Source organism: Aphelocoma coerulescens, chromosome 4 (genome assembly GCF_041296385.1).
Source record: "Aphelocoma coerulescens isolate FSJ_1873_10779 chromosome 4, UR_Acoe_1.0, whole genome shotgun sequence".
Classification (NCBI taxonomy): Eukaryota; Metazoa; Chordata; class Aves; order Passeriformes; family Corvidae; genus Aphelocoma; species Aphelocoma coerulescens.
Genome location: NC_091017.1, coordinates 3,782,110 through 3,802,167, shown reverse-complemented (window position 1 = coordinate 3,802,167; position 20,058 = coordinate 3,782,110). Strand labels below are relative to the sequence as shown.

Below are 20,058 nucleotides of genomic sequence, written 5' to 3'. Positions count from 1 at the left end.
AATGACACCTCGAGGTGACAAGCTCCCAGCTATAGCACTCACCCCGTTAAAGGGCAGTGAAATGGGTTTCCATTTAGGCTGAGCTTTATGTCAGTAAGAGCAGTTGCAATTGAAATTGCCTTTGGAGGCTCAGCTCAAAGCTCAGCTTAAACCTATTTAAAGACTGTCAATCTGGTTTTGCAGGGCCAGACTTGTCTGGCTTCAGGTGATGAAGGCCCACCTTGGTACAGAGCTCACATGCCAGGACAAACCCAGGAGATGGCTGTCACAGGCTGGTGCCACATCTCCTTTGTCTTCCTATCAGTGGAGCTGCAAAAATGGCTCAGGGACACTTCTTTGGATTCACTGTCTGGCAGGTTTGAAAGAACTGTAAAATGAGATTCCTTGCAATTTTAATGCAGCATTATTATAGGCTGTAAAAGGCTTTGTCTTACTTGGATCATTCCAAGACCTGTCTGCCTGCCTACATCAGGCATGCCCAGGGCAGCTGCTTCGGTCTCAGCAATCACCTGGAGACCTCCCTTCAGCCTCCCAGGGAGGAACTCTGTCAGAGTATTTCCAGACACACTGAACTACTGCTCTCCAACATGCCCTTCCCATGCCAGTAGCAAAACCAGGGCCATATAAGGGAGATGGTGATGCATTTCCATTTGAATCCCAAGATGGTATTTCACAAAAACCTCTGTTGTACAGGTCTGTAGCAATGTGACTCAATCAAATACATCTCCTTCTAAGAGGATCAAAATAACATAATAGCACTTTCACAAACAAAAGCATTAAAGTATTTTATTTTGGTCAGTTCTGAGTTCATTCCTTTTTATCTCCATTCCTCTCATTCTCTAGTAATGTACCTCAATTTTGACAAAACCATAAAGCTAGGTAATAGTCAAAAGACCAATACAAAGTGTGGGTGACACTTAAAAAAACCCAACCAAACAAAGCAAGACAACAACTACACTGGCAGGAAAAACTTTGCTTCCAGAGTCAGAGATGTAACTTGGATGGACACTGGAAGAAAAATGCGTTCATAAAAGAACCAATCTTAAAACCCAGCAATATCTAAGGATACTGTGGCCTGGTACATAAATCCTTACAGTTCACTTTTTTCTTACATCATAAAGAAGGAAAATCCCATTACAATCAAAGCTCTTTTCTGGTGTGCAAGAGCCCAGATTAATAACTGAAGTTCTTACCATCACATTTCGTTGTAGCAGACACTTCAAAGTTGTAATCTAAATTCTGCTTTGGAATTGCATAAATTACAGTTACAGAAATATCTCTTTCAATCCACTCTGAAAATACACACAGATTCCAGAGAAAGATTTTAACCCTTGGAGATTTTAGCTCAGTACTACTTCTTCCCGTGTAGTCTGATGTCTGAAGACTGCGTACCGTCTAATTTCATAATGAAAACTTGCTCATTTACAGCCTTTTGAAACTATTTTTCTATCAAAAAAGGACATTGGTGTTTTTAGCAGCAGTTCAGTCATATATATACATCACATGTACATAATTGAACATCTGGACACATGACAAAATTGAGATGGCTGCTTTACTTCTCAGTTTTTAACACACTCTTGCTACCACACAGTATGCAGGTCTGTTGAATCAGCATATTTGTCACAATAAGAAAGGCTTCCCAATGCCAGCCTTGCAGGCATCAAGTGATTTGCAGCTGGTTTTCAACACTTCCCTGAATTTTCGTTTCTTTTGGAAGCCAGGAGAGCCCTCACACAACAGGCAGCTTGTTGCCAAAGGGGAGACTTATAAAGTACTTGGAAAAATTATGTGTTACTAAGTAGCAAGAAACCAAATCCATCTCAGCAAGTCTAACCTGAAAATAGATGGAAGTGCAGCGATATCAGAGGAAGAGTCACACATTGCTGCCTTGCTTCACTCTGTGCTGTGCATCTGCCTGGGGCAAGATGCAGCCTTGTTCTCACACAAGGCTGTACTTGATAATCAATTGGTTGAAAGGAACTTTTGGGGCAAAAAAAAAAAAAAAGACTCAAATGTTTTATCTACCTGGTCAAACTTTTTCTATTGAATTCATTACTTTAAAGAAACATCAAGTATGGCAACAAGAAAGGGGAGGTAGGAGCAAAGAATCCAAATTACTCCATCATGTAGTTGAAAACTACTTTTTGAATAAAAACACTAGTTAAGCTTTTCTTGTTAGGCTTAGGTAATATCACAGGTAAAGGAACACAAAAATAGCTACAGTACTTGCAAAAATGAACTACACTCTCATTATTGAAGGCTGTAATCTTCTGGTTTAAACAACTGGAAAATTTTGCTACGTTTAATAAGGCATCTCCAACTTACTGAAAATTTTATAAAGAGTAATTAGGAGCTCAGTACTCCTAAAATCTAACTCTTCTTCAAAATCTTCAGTAGAAAACAAAAGCCTTTTTCCCTATAACACTTTGAGCCCACTGCCTCTTGTCCTATCACTGCAAACCACTGAGAAAAGCCAGGCTCCAGCTTTATGTATCCACATATCCATGTACTACCCATATTTTGGTAATGCAACCACATTCTATTGCCGTGTGTCTTCTAGGATGTGCCACATAGAACATTCTGTCAAAAAGATCTGCCCCCAAGCTTCTCTTCAAAAGGCTGAACAACCCCAGAATTCTGGCTCTACTTATTTCCTATTCCCTTCAGCCCCCCGGTGATTACTGGTGGCCCTTCACTGTTAATTGGGGAGAAACACTAAAGGAAATTTCCAGGAGATTAGTTCTCTAGGACAGGCTAAAGGGAAAGAGCTCTCCAGCCGTGGAAAGAGCAGCAAGCAGACTTGATGGAAGTGTCCAAGGAGGCAATGAATTAAAAATCTGTCATGTACAGTAGAGTGGCATTTTAAGAATTTTGAATATGAATGAGAACAACATAACAACTGCACTAAAAACCAGAGTCACGGAGAGAGAATCTTTATGAATGGTTGAGTAACAACACACAGAGAAAGAATCATCTTGTTTTGAGAACAGGGGAATATTCTGGCATACAAATGAGCCCACAGAGCAGTGGGCTCCACTGAAAACAGTGGGGATGTGCCTGACTGGCACTTAAGAACAACAGGGTATGAAGGAACAAGCTCTGTGGGATTATGCAGCTATTAAAGGTGAAATACATCTTGAGAAATAAAAGGAGATTAAAAAAAAAAGAGTCAAACGCAGAAGACATAATAGATATGCAAAATGGTCTCTGTAAAAATGATAACAGCGTGAACTAAAATGAGTGCCAGGTTTTAAATGAATATATTAATGTGGCCTTCCTTGTTATGGCAGCAACAGCAGGCAGGATGCTGCTCTAGTACAATGCAATTGGTGTTGGATGGTAAATGAAAGCCACCACTGGTTCAAAGAGTTCACAAGAGAAGGATCTCTTTGGCAAGTCACAGCCATATGACACTTCAAGTTGTGACAACAAAAAAGCCACTATTTAATAGTAATGATAAAATACTTACTCAATATCTGTCCATGAGAAAAGGAAGACACAAAATCTGTTACCATTTAACTTCAGACAACAGGAAGAGTTTAAAAGCGAGGGAAGTTAAGTGAAAGAAAAGAACAAGTAAAAAGATAAAGCAAGGCATCACAGAAGGGTTTTTAAATAGACCCCAAATGGCTAATAAGCACTTGGTAGAAGCTGAGCAAACACACAGCTTTCAAATGAAATGATTTCTCCATAATGCTGGAATTTTAGTGAGGAAAAAAAAAAAATCGAAAGTGCTCCCTAATTTCTACTTTACCATGCTTGGTAATTTCTATTAACTTGCACATAGTGTTCAATGCTTGACACAGGCAAGTGTCAGCCCACCTCTGTGGCTACATGAAAATTTAATAATACAGGTACTATTAGCTTCTATTAAAATTATTCATCCTTGTAACTTGCTGTTTTTACTTAGTATATGATATTTACTTATTATTACAATAAATCTACTTAACACCTGCAGATAATGACCCCACTATGCCAATCACCAGGACTACGATCAGGGTGTGGTTGGGGATCATTCTCAGGGACAACAGCAAACTCCTGCAAGGACCTAAAACTCTTTCAGTATTTACCCTCCATGCATCTTGAAGGCCTGATGTATTTGTTATAAAACCACAGTTCTTCAAAATCTTCCAACAAATTATTATTAGCTTAAATAAGTATTTCTCATGCAAGATTCAAAAACGAATCATAATACCCGGGATCTTCCATAAAGCAGGGAGGGAAGAAAGCCCAAATTAATAAGATAATTAGTAAGATAATTAATGAAGACTAAGCAAAGGCAAAGCAGAGCCAACTTAGAAGGAAGCAAGGGATTTAGGAATGAAGCAGAAATCACAGTTTATTATGATCAGACAACCAAAAAAAAAAAAAGGGGGGGAAGAACCCCCCACCACCAAAGATTATTGGCTAACCAGGGAAAAACTAAATTTAAATAGTAAAGAAAAAAACCAAACAAAATTGTCTTGTCCTATGACAAATAGCTGGTAACCAGTTCATTTATCACCTTATCTGCTAATACCTTCTATTTTAGTAGCTTAAAGTAAACCATTGACCCAGTAAATTTATGTGTCTCAGAACTGGAAAGAGCAAATTGTAATACAAAAATACTGCTCTTTCATAAAGAGCAGTTTTGTTCTACCGCATAGAAGTTCCCACTGATCCATCTGAACAGATTTGCAGCAAATGAGCTAGTTTTCAAAAATTAACATTATTTCCAAGTGGAACAGATGTAGGCATGAATACTCAGATACAGAAGACAATGGTAGATCTGCAGTTATCTCAAATGTATTTTAGCTGAAATCTGACTGCAGTGAAAAGCAGTGTGCCTTGCAAAAAACTTCTGGAACTCTTGGCTCCAACCCAACCTCAAAGCCTAGCAGAGCTGGCAGAGGTCTTTCCATCTGCTTACTGTCTTTTGCCCATCATGGATGAGATTAAGAAGAATTTGCAGTGCAAACAGTAACAAAGTGGCTTCCTACATTTATATTACATGGGTCATCCATCATATTTTAATGGCAAAACCTTCCTCTTCGATGAACACAGCCTCTTGGTCCATCAGCTAGCAACATTTATTTTTTTCTTACAGTGTCAACTCCCATTTCTCTTTTTATGGGTGCTTCTAGGCAAAATTCAAATAAGAAATGCTTGGGTTGCACAGCTCTCTCCAGGAGCAAACAAACTGCCAGCCATTACCACACTCTCCCTGTAAGCATTTCAGCCTAGAAAGCAGAGGACCCCACACTGGCTTTATCCTCTTCTCCACTGATGTTTTGGGGTTGTCTGTTTAGGCATATATGGATTTACAAGCCACAAGACCAATGTAGACTTTCATGAGAAGCCCTTCAAATCTCACAAAGGAAATTAAGCCCCTTGAGATAAATATGCCAATGCATGGTGATTGGCAGAACTTTATGGGGAACAAGTTTGTATAATTTCTTACCTTAAAATAAAAAAAAAGTGTCAAGGTTTAGTGTGCAGGACAGTTATTAAGATAATAAAATTATCTTAATAATTTATTTTGTTATTTTGTTTTTGTTTTGTTATTTTTGATAACAAAATAATTATAAGTATAATCCTCAGTGTTGCTGTTTCCCCCTCTCTCCAGCTCTGTTTGCTTAGGAGCCGTCCCACATCTGTTTTCAACGTATTCACCTCTTCCTCTTGTGTTTCATTTGCTTAAAAAGCCAAGGAAAACTTGCAAAGAAACTTCAGCTCATAGAGCTGTTGCCAATGTGAGGACTTGAGACAATTAGAAGTTATTTCAGGTCTTATATTCTGTGGGAACTTTGTCATGGAAAGAGCTTTCACCTTTATGTAACCCCCCTGGCAGCAGTGAGTTGTGAAGTGAGCAGGCACAGTCCCACTGCTGCTTTAACAGTCATGAGCAAAGTGATAGCCCTGCTGGAGGGTGGTGAAGTGTTAATTGGCAAATTAAGGCAGTGCTGCACTGAGGCATTGAGGATAAATTGCTGCACTGAATATGCATTTTCAGGGCTTATCGGGAAATGGAGTGGAAGATGTAGAAAAGGCAGCTAGACCTACTACTGGGGAGGTGGGAGTTACCCAATTTATTTTCTGGTGTGTCTGCAGCAGTCTCACAGCTCTTGGAAAGTGGTTTGTACTTTCAGGGATATTGTTTAATTAAAGAAGAAACTTTATCTCTGAAAGGTTATCTAATTCCCTCCACAAAACTGTTAAGTTTAAAAGGCCAGCGCTGGGTAGAACAACCAGGATTAAGCACTAAATGCTTATGTTTAAGGCCATTTACATTCCTGACTGCATGGAATACAAATTATAAGAATTGGACTAACAATGAAGACTGTTGTTTAAGCCAAAAATAAAGACTGGCAGTTCTATTCATTGGCTGTGCTGCTATAACAGGTGTGTAATATTGACGGTTGTCCTAGACAGCCTGAGAAATATTTAATTTAGATTTTATTCTGGCACTAGTAATGAATCAAGTGTCCTTGTTCACAAGCAGTCATCTACATTTGCAGCCACACAAGTCTGCAGTATTTTCTAGTGGAATTTATAGTGTTGCACTGCTACTGGGAGCTTTGCTCCTGGAGAAAAAGCAGGTCAAAAACAACAACAGTTCCATTTCTAGCTCAGGAAGTTTGGGCTCCCATTGCTTCAGAGGGGTGGTGATGGGACATTCCCTGTTTTTCCTCTAGGCCAAAATGCAAACCCCAGCTGAACACTTTCCCTTGTTCTCTCTTGGCTGCACTTTCACCAGTCCATACTAAACAGGGAGAGGCCACTTGTGCATGGATAAAAACCCCAAAATTTGACAGTGTACCTATTGAGTACTGCTGCATTTGAGACCTGGGAAGTTCAAGACAGCCAGTATGAACCAACAAAACTCCCCAGCCTCCACCAAAAAACCAGATCAAAGCTCTCTAATATGAGCTAGTCAAGAAAAAAATAACATGAATTATTCAATAAAGTGAATTTTCCCCCTGTAAATGAAATATGCTCTTCTGTGATACTTAACTCTCAAATATTAAGCAACGCTCTTCATAAAAACTTTGGCAAATCTCTTCCTTTTAAATTGCATTCAGATTTAGTTGGATGAATTTGTTCATAATTTTAATTTTCTGCCTTTAGGTTACTTCCATCTTCAGATAACACATATTCTGTGCAAATTTAAAACGTAGTTCAGTAGCAGTCTGTGAATAAAACAGCCTGCTAGACTAGAGTCCTAGTATTTGGTATGATTTGGAAAGAATTCCCATTTCCCATCAAGACCAAACATAGATCAGTGATAAACAGTTTCACACAATTTCCCACCCCATTTTAAATCAGAACTGTGACTTAAGCAGACAAAGAAGTCTTCTGGACATCACATGGAATACAAAGCACAAGAGACATTTGGGATCTACTGTTGGAAGCTGGAGTTGTGCGGCTATTTCACAAAGAGTAGGTTTATCTGGAAGATTTAGGAAAGTTGAAAGCCTGACATTTGAATATATTGACAGCTGCTGTCCTTAATTCTGATGACAACTGCCACATGTTACGTACAGAAATTCTATAAAGGTCACTGCAATACGTAAACCAAAGACTGGGGAACATTTGCCAGTTTCACTTTAAAAGGTGGTGTAAAGTTTTCACCCTTAGCATTTTTTAAAACATCAGACAAGTGCTCTTTTCTCATTCTAACTGTCTGAACATTACAAGTCACCAAACACACAAGTGATTGCCAATAATTTTCGCATGTACCAAATGAATGCAAATTAAATAAGTCATGTATATGGTATGACTCAGACAGGGAATGCTCAGTAATGTTGCCTGCATAGGGCTGGGGAGTTACTATTACCCTTATTACTCTATAGCTCTTAGTAATGGCCTGTGCCAAGTGTTATAAAAGTATTAAATATTTTACTTACATTATTTGGAAAAGAACTGCCAGAAACTTAAAATGCCTCAAGTTCTCCACATGAAAGAATATCAGAACAATTAGAGAATATTAGTTTTTGCTGAAAGCTCTTTCCCTGTCATCCTTACTCAACACTTCTGCTCAGCAAAAAAAAATTTGTTTTGTTTAAACAAAAATGGACTTAAGAATGGATGTATTAGTTCATCACACTATGAGGGAAAAGTAGAGGACTGGGGTTATAAAGGACAAAATAGAGCTGCAGCTGGAGTGAGGCTACCCAGGGAAAGCAGAGCCTATAGATGTAGTATACTTAATCTTTATTCTTTCCAAATGAAGTTACTAATTTAAATATTTATCATTGTATTAGGAGACAAAACTGTAAAATGGGTTTTGTACTTTCAGGTGAGCAGCCAAAAACACTAGAATCCCCAGACTGTAGAACCTAGAGGAATTAAAAAGAGCCTGTTCCAAACTGGACCTTATGGCATTACCTCCACCAGTGAACTGCTGGGATTTCCAGCCCTTGAGGATATTCCCCAGTTCCCACCTGTGATTTGCTTAGATGTACTACACAACCTAAACACAAGTATAAATGCTGATTCTCAAGCTAATGCAATTGTTTCAATCTGAAATAGCTGAGTATTGTCCAGAGGCAGAGCAGAGGAACTGCTTGTGCCACCTGCACGTGCCAGCGCAACACCGAGTCCATGGGCTCCTGGAGTTTCCCACCCAAACTCTACTCATGGCCTGAAGACCCGGTGCAAGAAATCTGCAATTCTTCCAAATAACACCTGAGAACACCACAGTTAAAGAGATACTGACTTGTCTGAATATTAGATTCCAATAAAGAATTTAATGCAGTGAAGAAAAGAATAATCCATTCTTTTGTTTTGCTTCCAATGAAAGAAAAATCATCAGAGCCCAGCATCGTTTCCCAGGCTGCCTGTGCAGGCCCAGGTACCAAGAGCTGTGTCAGCAAGTGGGACACAGGGACTCATTGAGATGCACTTGGCACAGTGGGAAATGCCAGCACAGCCCTGTCACCCGGTGTCCTACTTCAGCTCCATTACAAGTGACAGGGCTGTGCTAAGGGAAGCACTTCCAGCTCTTAGAGCCACATTAGGAGCTGCTAATCAATTATTTACTGAACAGAGGCAAACAAAAAGGCTTTCACTACACTTGTGCAGTATTCATCAAAGCTTTGGCTGTTAAGGCAGCTCCAAGACTTGGGAAACAAGACGCCTGCTCCTTATCTCAAGTTTTTCCACAGAACTACCTTTTGTAACTTAATTCTGATTTAAGGTTAAAAAAACCCCTATAAATCGTTTTTGCAATTTCATTTTGAGATTACCTTACTACACCAGAATATATGAAATATAATCTATGGGTTGTTTCACTGATGTACAGACTTTGATAACAAAAAACAATTGCACCAAACACTTTGTAGGCAGTAACAAACAATTCTCTGGTGGATTTCAGCCAGGAAAATATTCATGCCACATACTAAAATAAAGTTTGAGAAGCCCCAAAACAACAAGGAAACACAAGCATTTAGATGTTTTTTCAATCAATTAAAAATCTACTTTGAAAGCATTCTATCAATTTTGCCGAAAAAATAAGTGGAAAAAATGCAACTGAAGTATTCACAGGATGCAATTTCTGCAATGATAAGAAGCTCCCAAACTAGAAATGTTAGGTTGTGTTCAGCACATCCTTAACAAAGCAGTGAAGGGGAAAAGGAGTTATCTTGTTTAAGCATTACCTTTTCTCACCTACAAATATCTATAATTACCTACTGTTGCTATTTTCTAAATTTCCTTTTTTTACAAAAGGAAAATTGGCACCCATTTCTTGACTTTCAGTAGAAACAGGATAGCAATTCGTTAAATGCCAATTCTTTCTGGTTCTTCTTGCACAATGTCTGTGGATAAATGTCAACCAAAGGAGCAGAATGGACAAAAATGTGCTTTTTGGCTTCTTATGTAAATAAGGTCTTGGATGCTTTCTATCCTAAATAATGGATTTTTCTTTTTTGTGTGTATTTCTCTTGATGTTCTTTGCTTGCCTCCTTCCTTCCAAAAGGATATGCAGAAGTCCTCTTCAGTAGGAGAAAAGAATGAGGCTGACAATCCACACAGCCAGCAAACACCTCTGGACTGGCACGGGGGAATGGATTGATTTTATCTAACTCTGTGGGCAACAGAGGACATAAACAGCCTCTATTTTACCTCTCCAGAATGCCAGCACTCTGAATAGAAAGCCAGCCTTGTAAAGAATGCATATTTAGGTATTTTAATGCATCACACTTTTGTCATCTCTTCCTCATCTACCTCTCGATTTGAAGGGTTAGAAATTCAACTTGCCCTTCCAAAACAATTTGTATTTAGTGCTCCCAAAGCTGGAGATTATTAAACACATTTGCTGAACTCTCTCAGTTAGGAATAACATCATTAAACTAAGCTGGACCACTCAGAGTAATTTAATTTACAAGCATGTCAGGGTATATCCTGCTTGACTCGTGTGAGTTCAATGGATTTATGCTGAACTTCTGAATCGCTGATTAGCCACAGCACTCATGAGAACCTTTTGGCTGGCAGGAAAGTCCTACCCCAGACAAAGCAATAGAAATCCAATACTGACCTGGCGAAGGCATGGAATGCACAGGACATGAAAACGAATGCATTTACAATGCGTGGCATTTGGCCAGAAGAGAATTACACACCACTGCTGCTTCTCATACCAATCAGCCTGATTTTCAAACCTGGAAGCTACCTTTGTTATTACAGGCAGCATCCACATTTGAAATCTGCATCACTTGAATTGTAGAACTTAATGATTTTTGACCACCTTAAACTTGCAAGAGCTACGTTTGCCAGCAAGCCCGAGATGTGTGTACTCATCCATTTCAAGATATGCATTTTTAATTGGTTCACTCTTCCTCAGGCATGGAAGAAGATTACAAGTGTTGATTAGGACTAAGTTGTTGCTTTTCCATGATACAATAAGACACTGAAAATCAAGTACTTCTCTATAAAATAAGGAGACAATGTCAAACATGGGATAGGCTAATGACTGGCATTGAAGTAATGGGTTATTTAAGAATTACTTATGTCAATTTCCAGCAGGGCTACACTACAGCAGGAGTCCAGAAATGGAGAGAAGTAAAAATAAAGGATAAAACCAGACAAGGAGAACAAGAAAATGCAAACCCCAAAAAGTACCTTCTCTGCCCCAAAAGACTACTGTATTTAAGTGTGTTTATCACTTAATACATTTCTCACTTTTATGAATTTTATTGTGGCAGAAGCCCAAAGGGTTGCTCACTACATTAAAGAAGTTTTGCTACCAACCTCACCACCCAAAGAAAATAAAGGGAGTAGGTGGACTGTTCCTCTATGACAACCTGGAAAAGGACTTTTGGGCTCTCCTCTAATTCAGCAGTTTAAAGCACTGTTGTCTTTGTTTGATAAGAAAAGAGTCTGACCTCCTGGATTGCAGATGGAGGAAAAAATTATCTTATCTGAAGCACTCTTTGCAAAGTAGAAATCATTCATTTATGTTCTCTTGGGGACCTGTGATCCATTATGTATTTCTCCCTTCTTTAAAGAATTGAATAAAGTAGCCTTTACACAAAATTAGGGCTTCCTTATCCTAACTGCTGTACAAGCAAAAGAAGAAATTTATGCTTGTGATTTCATCCTCCAGAGTTATTTAACAGTGCTTATTATGAGGCACTTCTAATGATCCACTTCCAGGCAGAACCATGATTATCTAACTAGGATTAGGTCTCAGACACTGAAAAGTGTCCCTTTGCCATAAGCTCACTTAAACCTTAGCAGGGAGAAGTGAAAGTATCGTCCCATTAAATAGCTTTGTGACAGTTTGTATAACAAAACATGAGTTCTCTTTTGTCCCTTTCTTTCAATCTAGTTAATTACTCTTGTAGATTTTATCTGCTGACAAAGAGAGAAACATTAGAGACTTCTCAAATAACTCAGCAGGGTAAGTGATGTATTTTGCTAGCAAAAAAGACTTTGACAAATGTCAGTCACATATTGAAAAGCACTTCAAAAAGAATTCTGAAAGCCCTAGATACAAATGCCATCATAGTTAGATATGTAGCATTTTCCTATCACTCATGGACAAGCATTTTATAGACAGTTCTACAACCAGTCTGTAATCCAAATCATGATGTGCATTTGTTTTTAAGTAGACAGATTATATAGTCAGAGAATAACAGGGAAAATTTACTTGTTCTACGTTGCAAGTACTAATTCTATTTTTCTTTTCTTGTACAGGTTTTTTCTCGTATGAACTACTCCTCTCATCACAAGCCTATTACAGCTTAAATATATTTTCAAGTTTTTATGATAGGGTGGAGTGGAGCTGTAGAAGAACATGCAGTTTTATATTTTTCATGTGTGTTTACTTTTCCTTCCTTCCTCTATCTCACGTGTCACCCAGCAGGGTTGTTGTAGCATGGCTCTGCAGTGCCTCTGACAGAAAAATGCTATGGTTTTTCAACCTGGAACATCTATCAACAGGAACAGTTTGATTTTCTGTATGATGTAAGAATAAGAATGTGATTTCTAAGCATGACACAGTAATAAAATAACATTATTAGATATCATATATGTCAAAGAGCATAATTAATTTTCTTGGAGACTATCTTAAACTTACTGTTGTCCATTTACAGCCAACACACCAGCAGCAGTCTTGGCATCCCAACTGGATGATCACAAGTTAGCAGTATTCTGCACTTACCATTACTTGTATAACCCAATAAGAGGTTACTGACATATTTTTCAAGTATATTCTGAGGTAAAACAATGAATGGCAGCAGCAGATGACATGCAGTTCTTGAACAGGTACCATCCAGATGTATACAGGAGACCACCATACATTTGCCTTTCAAAAAAATGAGTCTTTACTTCCTGCATCTATAATTTTAAATTTTCACAATTTTATCCTGTTTTATACAGTCACTACAGGCAGCGGTGTTTCCCCAATGCAAGTGTAAAAAAATGAAGCAAGGCACCCTCAAGAATGCACATCCTCACTGACAAGTCTGGGGTAGATGCATAGATCAAACAACATCTGAACTGATACCTTGACCCTTTGGCATCCTCAGAGGACAAACATCATCTTGGATCAAGTTTGCTGACTGGAATTCAAGGAGGAGTTCATACAGAATGGTTACAATTAACTTGCAACTCACTGCTCACGAAATGACGTGTTTCTGGGAAAAAATCAGGATGGCACAGGACAAAAACTACAAAGCAGTTCTGGCACGGAAGATGTTAAAGAAAGATACAGTGTTTAAAGAATTTTAACAGAAACTAAAGAAATCACATGTAAATTGTGTTTCTGTACAACAAACCCACCCAAGGACAAGGATTTAACCTGATTTAGTCTCGCTTGAGGATCAATCTCTTCTAATGTATTATTCTGTCACTATAGATTGGTGGATTGATCACATCTTGAGCTGAGCTTTACTCTCCAGCGAGCCCCCAGTCATCTGTCCAATTGGTTTCTGTGGCACACAGTCACCAAGCACTAACCAGATGTGATCTATATCCCCTGCAGTGCAACAGCTCCTGTGTTTAGCCTGCTCCAGACTCCACGAGTGACAGGTCACTGTCAGCACCACTTTGCACTGATGGCCCAAGTGCAGCACCACGCAAAGCACGTCTGGCAAGGGCGGCTCAAATGGCACACCTTGATAATGGGATATTTGTGAACTTCCCTGGCAGTTCTGCTCCAGCCCAGGGAAAAGGCCTCTGACAGAGGAGTCACACAGGGAAGATTATTATTTGGATATGTTATTTGAATGCTCAAGTTTTGCAGGCCCAGTTTTTTGTTACTACTACTACTGCTCTAAAAATATCTATTATTATAACTGTGGTTAATTATACTGCATCTCAAACCCATAGTCAGAATCACATAAGAAAAATGCCTTATTACTAGAATATTTCACCATTATGTATTCCAGAAAAGATCTAAATGGCAGCTACCAGGCTGCACTTTACAACAGGCATGAAGTGGTGATGGTAGTGACAAGGGAGAGGAGCAGCAAAGCTGAGACAATAAAGCTATTTAGGTGCCAAGCTGCTTCTTGGCATTTGTCCACAGCATCCCAAACTCAATCTGCTACCAGAACTGGACTCCCATACAACAGGATCTTGACATGGCTTCTGCTTTGGCTGTGCTACTCAGAGGCTTGTGGTGGTTATTTTGATTTACAGAATGCAAGGGCAGGCAAGGCAGCAGATTTTCTCCAGCTACTTGGAATCACAATGGAGCTCTTGCTGCAACTGAAGCTGCAGTGATCTTGTGAAGAAAGGGCTTTGGTCACCTAATTAAAAGATCTTCAATTAATTGAAATCCCAAAGCTGAGCAGTTCAGGGCTACAAACATGGATTGAGAAAGACCTTGTCAGGAACACTTTTTTGTGTTTATTTTTCCCCTCTTTTATCCAAGAGAGGGATAAAATGATTCTTTCAAAATGCTAAGGCTTCACTGTTATGGGAGGGTTTCACTGTAGAAGGGAGACTCCTGTGAAAGTGATACTCAAAGAATAGGGAAACTGTAAGACAGGAAAAAAGGTGAGGAAAAAGTAAAAGTTTTCAGCCATCCAAGATGAATCTATGTTAGTTACAAAAAATACCAGTATGAAATTGTAATATTATGTGCAAGTCCCAAGCAGTATCTGCACAAGGGCCACCAGAGTGGGACATAGAACACCTCAGAGGTTCAGTGGCTGCTGGTGGGAATGATACACCAGCACCTGACTGGTCACTGAAACTGCTCTACCTAAGAGCTCCCTGCGGAGAGCTGCGTCCCTCTGGGACAGCATAAGCACATCCCAGTATGGTCCCGTTCTGTGCTTAGCCCCAAAGCTGGTTGGGTGTATGTGCAGTTAAGGGCTGGAATCTCAGGAGATTGGTTTGTGAGAGTGATGAGACAAGGAAATGGGAACCTGTGCTTGGAAAAGACTTTGAGAAATTTCAATCAAAAATCATTACCCAAACCAACAAACACCCCTATAAAAGTCTTAAATGACCTCTTCTAAAATCATATTTGTATTCTTGGGTTTTAACAAGATGAACTTTGATCAACACTATCAAGAGTTCCTCCATTATTTTTTTCTTTCCTATGCCTTCTCAAACTCAAATCTCCACAGACCTCACATCCTACTATGAGTAATCAGATGGATTCGTTTGCCAGTCACTCATCTGTCCTCAGATGTGAGAGGTAAGAGTTCAGTTATGGCACCATACACACCACAGTGGTGAGTGGCATCACATAAGTAGAACTAAATTTAATTTAAAAGTGCCAGCAGCAGTGCCAGGCACAGAGGAGGACCTGCAGTGCCGGAGCCAACGAACTCTAGCTCTCTCACCACAGCCAAATCCAAGTGCTCCAGCAGCCCAGCATCCCCATCTTCCAGCCACACAATGCTGGTTTTGAGGGATGAGCTGACAATAAACCACACAGGAAATAGCTGCTAACTACTAATCATGTCATCATCACAAACTCCTCCTAGAATCAGTTCCATTAATAACTACCAAAAATTAGTATAGGGAAAGTTGAATTCATTTTCGCTGCCTCCCTTCTTTCCTCCAATGAGGAGCCTTTAGAAGTCTGCTCTGCAGCAGCTGAAACCACTTGTGTTTCCTTCTAGTTTTTGGTGATGTCTCCAGGAACAAAGAAAGATGTAAAGCGTCCAGTTCAGCAGTAGCACATTGGATGGCAAAACAATGCGATTACACACAGCCTTTGTCCATCTTAATTTGTGTGATAACAAATGAAATTAAATCTTACATGCAGTAAACATATTGTTACATAGCACATTCCTTTTTGTGAACTAATCTAAAAAAAATAATGCAAGGATTCATACAAAACTGCTGATGGAGAAGACTACCACCCACCACACCATTAGCTCTTGCATCTTATGTTTGCAAATAAAACATGCTGTGTAGAAGTGATTGCCTTGGAAGTTATTGGTACATTTGAATGCAAACTACCAAACCATGAAAAATGAGGCATCCATTTGCTATAAAAATAAATTAGGAGGCAATGCTTTGCTGGCAAAGCCATTTGAGTACCACAGTTCATAACTATTCATGGTACCATTAACAGATGTCTTTGCTTGTACTGTGAGCAGCCTTACGATATTGTCATATTCAGCAGTACTTTATATTTAAAGTGAGTGCAAGCAACTTTGTTTTAGAATATAATAAAATCTTGCCCGATGTAGAAATCCCCTGGGAAATTATACAATAATGTTACCTACATAACTAATTTTCTTCTTATGAAATCATGATTCCCACTACACTTTTAGAGCTATTCCAAGTATTGTTTAACATCACCATTTCCATGTTAATATCTCAATAAATCACAGAAATACAATACTTCATATGAAAAGTGAGCCATACATTTGGGACCATAAGTTTTCCTTTCTAAATTAAAAGGGGAATGAAATTGATGCTGAATGTACTGTATGTTGTTCAGGGGTAGTAAAAGCACCCAAATGCTCCTAACAAAGCAAGGCTACACACTGTGCACACACATTCACATCAGATATTGTGGAATATTGCTGAACTATTTAACTCTGTGCCAGGAGAGCTGGGAAAACAACCCACAGCACTGTTCCTTCAGAGATTACTCAGAACTAAAAGCACACAGTCAACCCAAGTGAACTTCCCACCTTGAGGCACTTGTGACACTGCCATTTGTTCTTCTGCATAAAGATTTGGACTCACTACTGAAGCAATCAAAGGCACACCAGAACTCTCATGCTTATTAGAAATATTAAAGTGATGGTGAATGACTTAATGTCTTGTGGTACATCAGTGAACTACTCCTCACTTAAATGTCAAACCCAGCTGCTGGCTACACTCACTACATTCCTTTGTCCATCTGTGTGCAACATTTATACCTTTAAAATAAAGTCTTTAGTGGGGGTTAATTGTCCCCCACCCCCTTCAGACCCTCACCGTAGCTCCCATTCATTAACTGCATGCAGACTTGTAGTTAAAACAATTTCCACCCTTTCTCTACAGCTCCTCACCAGTGTTCTATTCATCAGTGCTGTTTTCCAGGCAGGATTCCGTTGGGGAAGGCTTCCAACAAATATGTCAAGGCAAGAAGAGTGGTACATAAATAAAGGAAATTTATTTTACATTTGTGAAAGATTATATGCATTAATTTAGGCTTTGTTTCAGTTTTGTACTTTCCAGCCCTGTGTACTCTGCAGATCATCTCTGTGCTAAGTTACACAAAACCACCACAGGCACCTTGTTAGCTATCAGTGGGACGTGGTTTTTCCCTTTCTGGACTTTATAAATAACAACCAGAAGCCTAAGTAATAGCTATTATTTCCACAGTGAGAAAAACATGCTCAAATTAGTGTGATAATGATGGCTAAGTATTAGATGGGTGATTAATGCCATGGGCAGGGAGAAAGACTGTCTTTAACCAGTGCATAATGCCTGTAGATAGCATTTCTTACTATTTCCATAAACCATCCTGTTTATTTCTCCACAGTAATCTTCAAAATACTGCCAAAGTGGGAAAGCAGGCATAAAACCAGGCCTGGTGGGGACAGGGCTGGCACAGCTGATCACACTCACAGCTATGGCTGCCCAGGCCTAAGCCTTCCTGGAATTCCCAACCCACAGGCAGAGGATGTCTGGATGGGGGTCCCCAGTGAGGATTCTCAGGAAAATTATGGCATTTTAGTGCCTTCCTTGACAAGCCAAGATGGCATTCTTCTCCACAAAGAGCTCTTATTCTTTGGCTGTGTAAATTCTCAGTGGCAATTTGGCAAGGAATTTTGGCCAAATGCTTTCCAGTTAACCAAGCGGGCTGTGTCAACAGGCATCAGGCTTGGCAGCTGCCTGAAAGTTTCATATCATTTCCCTTTCTACCAACTATTTTAAGAACTCTTCCCCACCATATTTACCCCTGTGAATACTAATTAAATTATTGCATGTTATATTTGATGGCATACTAATTATGGTGTCAAGCAAAGGCATATTGATACATACCAATGAGGGTGTCAGGCTTACTGGGTGCTTTTTTGAAGCTTTGAAAGGTCTTACTGTCATTCACACCAGCTCAGGGATTTTTTGAAATTAGGGAAGCTTTTTTCTGTGTGTGTTAAAACAATTTCTCACCTAACTAGAGCATCAGATCTTGTGAAAATGGGAGATTTAAGTTGGACACAGTGGTGCAGCCAGAAAAGTAGGGAACTGTGAGGCCTTTAGCAACCTGCCAACATCCTGCACCAACCAAAGTTGTTTCCCTCTTCTCTCTCCCTCTATGCCTTTATTTTCTGCCTGGAATCAGGCTGGGTTAGTTTGACCACATGTATTGGTTCTTATTTAGTAAGAGAAAGCAGCACATTATTGATAGCTAGTTATAGAAGTGTCACAAAGCAAGATCAATAGTGCTCACTGCAGCAGAAACCATGAGGCACAAGTAAACCTACCTTTAAAGCTCCCTAAACCTCACAAAAGGGATATTTAAGTACACATTTCATATCAAACTTACAATATTCACACAGTAAAAACTTAGATATATTGGTCTGGATCACTTATTATTTATAATTCAACAAATATCTGAGGGTAAAATATATATCTTCACTAGAAAAAAAAATTAAGCACAAATATATTGTTTCTGCTTTATACACTAGCACTACAAGTGAAATCTGACCAGAAAAACCACATCCTGCCCCCAAGTTAATTTTAATTTCCCATTGAAATTGTCTGAAGCACTATAACTATGCATATATATCATCCAATTAATCAGAAGTAAGCTTTCTTATAAAACTAGTTCCCTGATGAAAACAGTCGAAGTAACAACCATCATTTGAGGAGAAAAAAGGATGAAAAATAAAAAATGCTTACACCAGAGCCTAGGTGAATTTTTTTTACATAAACTTTCAACTTTTTGCATGTCTCAAGACCCCCAAAAGAAGCTATGCAACAAGAAAATCAAAATAAGTAGGTACCCTCAGCTGGTAAGAGTAGAAAATAAGTAGAAAGAGTATTCAGGCAGATTACTCAGAGGTGTAAATACGTATTTACATTTGACCCCAAAATTGTTCAGGATTAGAGATGCAAAAAACATGCCAAAAATAGGAGAATACATTAGAAACAGGATGAGAACTTTTACACTCAAGCCAAGCAAATACCACACTTGATATTAAAATGAATGTCAAACTTTAAGTTGTTATTTTCCATCCCAAATTTATACCCTCAAGTCCCAGTTTCTTCTCACTTCCAGGGACCAAGTATTCTTTTCCTGCTGGCTGTTTTCCCCATGCCATTTTACCTACACTTGGGTAGGTCTATCACTTTCTAATGTACTAAAATTTCATCATGCCTTCCCCAGTCCTTTCCTTTGCACACACATGGGGCCAGCTACTATGAACCACACTTGTTGGTTTGTCTATTTAGCAGAATTATTTCACCTCTGTATCTTTTCACCCATCTGACTGCTCCATTTTCTGGTACCTAGATGTTCTAAAATACAGGTATCACTTGCAGAAAGTCCTTTGTTGATCATCTGAATTAAACAAAGATATTTTCCCATGGAGTGTATTTGTATCCCAGACAAAAAAACTCAGCAAGTCAAGACCTTACCAGTCTCTTTCTAGAGCCAGGAAGACACACTCCTTCCAATAAATCAAGTAGCCAAGATACCCCTAAACCAACATATCCCGCAGAGAGCAAATCACAGAATTGCTCTTCACAGCTGAAAAGAAATCAAGAACCCTAAATAGCTTTTACACACCTGATACTTGTATGGGTCAGTGAAAAGCTACAGCTGGCTCCAATTCTGTAGCGTTTAAAAAAAATCAAAGCAAAAGGAGAGACAGCAGGAAGTCATTTTAGAAATTGAGGGTAAAAGAAGTATTTCTCTGAAATAACCTTCACGTGAGCTTGCTGTGCTTCCTCTCACCCAGGAGAGGCATTAATGACATGTGTTCCATGTGCATCTGTCTTTGATGACCATAGGGATTTGGAAGCTGTTCTGCTCACTAACTTTCTGCTGCTTTTTTTTAGAACAAATTCACACTTGTACCAAACAGGAAGCACTCACCTGGCCACCAGCTTTTTCCAAGGTGAAATGTAAGTTGAACAGGAGAGACGTGTACTGTGGGAAACTAGCCC

At 39.2% G+C, this 20,058-nt stretch overlaps 1 protein-coding gene across 14 annotated transcripts in view; it reads right to left on the bottom strand.

Annotated features, from left to right (window-relative positions):
* The window catches only part of LOC138109326 (bifunctional heparan sulfate N-deacetylase/N-sulfotransferase 3), a 260,842-nt gene extending 241,217 nt beyond the window's left edge, over nucleotides 1–19,625 (bottom strand). For all 14 annotated transcript variants that reach the window (XR_011150408.1, XR_011150407.1, XM_069012538.1 and 11 more), the window contains exon 1: nucleotides 19,528–19,625. The gene's annotated coding sequence lies outside the window, so the exon portion shown is untranslated. The remainder of the gene's footprint in view (nucleotides 1–19,527) is intronic.
* Between the last annotated feature and the right edge of the window lie 433 nt (nucleotides 19,626–20,058).